At 44.6% G+C, this 4,963-nt stretch overlaps 1 non-coding gene across 1 annotated transcript; it reads left to right on the top strand.

Annotated features, from left to right (window-relative positions):
• The first annotated feature begins 4,056 nt into the window (after positions 1 to 4,056).
• Positions 4,057 to 4,125, top strand: TRNAA-GGC (transfer RNA alanine (anticodon GGC)). The gene has a single exon. It is a non-coding gene; the product is annotated as a tRNA-Ala (tRNA).
• The last annotated feature ends 838 nt before the right edge of the window (positions 4,126 to 4,963 follow it).

Below are 4,963 nucleotides of genomic sequence, written 5' to 3'. Positions count from 1 at the left end.
TGATCTGAAGGATGATAGCCCCAAAGACAGAAAAGATCAGTGCCTCCCTTCCAAAGGCATCACTTGGAGGGGCAGCAAATGCCTCTCTCAGAGGAATCCCCTCCTAACAGCCCCCTTATCCTGTGCCTGAAGGGAAGCAAACGGCTAGCCAGTAGCTAAACTTCAGCCCAATACAGCCCCCCATGACTATTTCAGGGCCAAAATGGTCCTTGAACCCATAGCCACCAGGCTGCTCTTTCTTGCTTGGACTGCTTGCCTGGGAGCCTTCCTTTCCATTCAATGGTGGACAAAGTCTTCTAGATTAAGGATTTTCTATGCCTCAGTAGGAAAGGAGAGGGGGGTGTCTTAGGAAAGAATCAAAGGGAAGACTTAATTCTCACCCTACAAAGTCTTCATTGCCTGACAATTGGCTGAGTGAGCTGTTACCTGTCCTTCTAGCTAGTTCACCTTCAAGCTAGTTCACCTCCCTTTCCCAGGAGAAGAGGAAAAGCAGAAGAGAGACTTAGTAAAAGGTCCTCCCTTGTATTCTTCCCTGGATCGGGGGTGGCTGGGGAGGTAAGTCCAGAAAATGTGGTAAAATTTGGTCCCCAAATGCCTACCCTCCCCCCCCCCGGTCCCAGAAAGCCCTGAATTACATTTCCCATTGGAAACAGTGGTTGAATTTTTACCGAATTTAAATACTTTGTACTGCCGAGGAAGATTTGAGCATATGCAAAGAGAAGGTGCATCATGGGATACCATCCCTCATGCCAACCTAATTCGGCACTCTGCACTGGCGACTCACTGATTATGACCCTGAACACTCACAAATGCAGCTACACAAAGTTACAGAACACATGCAGGGACTGAAGTCACAGAACATGTGCTCAGCCTGGGGAAGTCAACATGGGCACGTTGGAACACATGTACTTCTAAACAATTGCAGAAACTCACGTAAGTTGTCTTGTGTAGTTTAGCTCTTAGTTTTCTTATACCAGTAACTGCTGGTGCTGTGGGGCCTTAACCCCTTGTTGGAAAGGCGGACTTGCTAAGTGTACCTGTGCTTAGCAAGTGTACAGGTAAACCTAGTACCAGAAAGCTTTGATCCACAAGACTGCTGAGATCTTCAGCCTATTTGGTGCCATAGCCTGCATTCATATCTGCTGGCCAGGCAAGAAACTCCCTTCTGATCTGAAGGAGTATTCCGGTATCCTGAACTCTTAACTACATATTGTGTGCCTTGGGACAGTACGAGAGTCTGGACACCATGCAAAAGGCTTTTGAAGACCTTTGCCTCAAGCATGGAGAAACCATCCAAGTGGCTAGTCTCTTCAAGAGTGGCTTCAAAAAGCAGGGCTCAGCCATTTTTGCTTATAGATACAGGGTGAATTTGGTTTGGGCATAGAAATATATCAACAATATGTGTAAATTTTTTTAGAGGATGGATTGAAGGTCAAACCCCAGCCATCTACGCAAAGACCATAGGACTTCCATTTTCAAAACCAGTTTGAGGTGTGGCGGCAAAGTGCAAAGCTTGCTGGAGCACACACGGAACCAATTGTGTTTTCCTTTGAGTTCTGGTCCATATAGTTGAATTGCTATTATTTAAAATAATGTTTTCTGTGAATCTGTTTTCACACTCTCATGGTCTCTTGTTGGGAGCAAATGATGTTGGACTGATCAGCTCTCCTCAGCTGCACCTAGAAATCTTGCTTTCCAACCAATGTATGCTGTGTTTCACCTCTGAGAAGCTGGTCTTTAGGACAACATCCACACATCCCTGTGTATCGTGCTATTGAAGTCCCTATGGTCATCCTTTCCATCTGGATTCTCACAAGTAGACAAGACAATCCATTCTAAATGATTTATAGTGCAACTGTAGCCTGCATGTATATGTGGTTGAATATTGAGTTTGGAGAATCTTTGCAAGAGTTGGTATGTTGGGCTAGATTCCCCCCCCCCCCCGCCCCCCGCAACATTATTAACACTTTGCAAAGGCACTTATCTCCATGTGTTTACAAAGGACTTGAGCTGTGTTGTGCATTGCATAATTTTGGTGAGATCTTAAGCATTGCAGCCAATAGCTTCAATCAGATGTCCACACGCCTATTTTTAATTTTCATTTTCTTCATATAATAATTTATGAGATTTAAATAGGATACAAATCCACTTAAGAATCGAAATCCTTATATCACAAAACAGATTAAGTAAAATATCATCCACAACTCATACCTTCAATTTTCAATAGAACAAATGAGATGTGAATATTTATAAAAATGTTAAAAATTATATCCATATGTCCCTAAATAGGGGCACCTATCATATTCATGTTTCTGTTTACGAGCCCTTTTAACTGCTGTTTAATGGCAGAATGGCCTCTATAAAGAACAAAGCAGGGCATTAAGAAGATTGCTTCTATTAACTTGTGATGTGATGCTTCAGAAGAGTACAAGATGACTGATTGACCGACAATCCTCAAATTACGGAGAACAGAATATTTCCCTGCCAAGATGTAAGGCCTGAATTGGAACCATCCTGACCCAAGGCCCAGAACTAGATCTTAAGAAGCGCGATCAGTTTGTGCTATTCAAACAGATGTGGCAGAATCCCTTAATGTGACGTCTAAGAATCTGCCTACCTGCTGGTTTTTGCAGAGCAGAGCAGACCATTGGTTCAAGGTGTGGCTTTAGCAATAGACTAGGAGGGATTCTAGTTTGGAAGACACCAGTCTAACTCTGGAGTTGGTATGTGGTCGCCTGGAATCCCTGCCTGGTCTGCACAATGATATAGCAAAGCTGGATTTTTGGTCCATTGTTCTTGTATTCAGCAAGGGTATGATTTCATTTCCTCAAACATTTCACAAACTGAAATGGTGTAAGGACTAAATGGCTGCCAGGGGGTTCTTCAGAAGAGAGCTCTCAAAGCTTCAGTAAAGAAGATGTCAGGAGAAAGGGGGTGGAGGAAGGGGTGGGCGGAAGAGCCAGGGCATCGTGTACATCTTGTTTTGGACCCTTTTCTCTCATCCTTTGCAGCTGTAGATCTTATAATGATGGTGGGGAGTGAGTTCAGCCTCAAAGACGAAGGGGTGGTCACTGATACTTTTTTTCCTCTGCAGCCCAGACACTTTTAGTAATGTTTGCTTCCCAAATAGGAAGTTATGAGGGCGTTGGAAAGTAAATACAGCTCAGGCATTTTGCGTGCATGAATCTTCATCCAGCTGTAAAATGTGTTTACCTCTGTTCCTTGCAGAGCTTCCAGGGATGGGGACCAAAAACTGAAGAATGGCACCTTTAGCAACTCTGCTTTTTAAAGAATTTTGCTAGCAAATCTGCAAAAGACACAATAAAGGCAAAAATTATGAGAAAAAGGGGGCTGTCCCTGAAAATTGTGAATTGTATGTATAAAATGCTTCCCAGTAATCTTAAATAATTTGGTTCAACTCTCCCCTTCTAGCAGAGCTCAGAGACAAGGGAGCCATCTGCCTGTACGTGGGGAGGGGGGCAGAAAATGGTTCCAAGATGACAAATTTGAGACAAACCTTGCTATTCTTAGAACACAGCACATTGAAATGAAATTACAGCAATTAAAATAAAGCTTTCCTGTTTCCAGTTAGCCGTCACCTCTGACGGCAGGTGTGGTGTGTGCAGGAGGGGGAAAGAACTCTGCGCAAGTATGCACAACACTTCATTCTGCAAACCTCATATTTCATGACCAACCAGCTCCCCAAAACAGGGATGGGATTAAGGACATTACTAATTCTTGGTTCTCTTTTGGTGGGATGAGCTTTGTTGAGAAAGCAAAAGGACATGACATGCAGTGTTGAGAGCCAGTTTGGTGTAGTGGTTAAGAGCATGGGACTCTAATCTGGATGACCGGGTTTGATTCCCCACTCCTCCACTTGAAGCCAGCTGGGTGACCTTTGGTCAGTCACAGCTCTCTCAGAGCTCTCTCAGTCCCACCCACCTCACAGGGTGATTGTTGTTGTGGGGATAATAATGACATACTTTGTAAACCGCTCTCAGTGGGTGTTAAGTCATCCTGAAGGGTGGTATATAAATTGAATGTTGTTGTTGTTGAGCTGTGGCTCAGTGGCAGAGCATCTGCTTGGCATGCAGAAGGTCCCAGGTTCAATCCCTGGCATCTCCAGTTGTCTAGGATTAGGCAGTCAGGTGATGTGACTTTATGAAAGACTCGAGAAAGGCCCACCTCAGTGACCCATTCACCCTGGGCCTTTCTGGTTAAAGAGGCTTCAAACACTACACCTGTGAAAGATCCGGCCTAGGCTGCATCCCAAATCTCCAGGAATTTTCCAATCCGAAGCCGGCAAACTTAAGTTTGGTCGCTGAAGTCCTGGAGGAACCTTGCAGGTAGGAATACTAGCATTAACAGACGTCCCCTGGTTTCCAGTTCCATTTGGGAAATCCAGCAATTTTGCCTGGTCTGCCTGCTAGGTGGGGCCATGATTGGTGGTTCATCCCATACACTTGGCAATTCAAGGGCACGATGCTGTGCGACGTTGATGCTGCTCCGAGGCAGGCTTTGGCTAGGATGTGCTAGTTAGACCCCATTTACTGGCTTGCCGTGCCCTCCTCCCTCATCTGCAAAGCTACCCAGGCACCATGCCTGAGCGCCTAGCTCTGCCTCTTTCAGGAGACCTGGCAATACTGGATTATGGTGGAAGACGGTTAGGAACCAGGGCTGCACGAAGCAAAAAGAACCTTGACACCTGTATGTCACCTACCTTTTGATCTGCATGTTTGTTCCTTTATTTTTCCATATTTTGATCCATTCTAACTCTGACTGCTCTGCTGGAAAAACAGCATTTGGAAGCAACTAATCAAGACACTTCATTTTTTGTCTTTTTTTAAAATACAGCAATTGAATGTGAACTCTGCCGATTATTGAGGGCCTTCAAAACAATTTGCAGTCTGGTCTCGATATGCTTAAAGCAGCTGACTGCTTTAAAGATCCTGCTGTTGGTTTG

Source organism: Eublepharis macularius, chromosome 12 (genome assembly GCF_028583425.1).
Source record: "Eublepharis macularius isolate TG4126 chromosome 12, MPM_Emac_v1.0, whole genome shotgun sequence".
Classification (NCBI taxonomy): Eukaryota; Metazoa; Chordata; class Lepidosauria; order Squamata; family Eublepharidae; genus Eublepharis; species Eublepharis macularius.
This window is presented reverse-complemented; position numbering and strand designations above follow the sequence as displayed.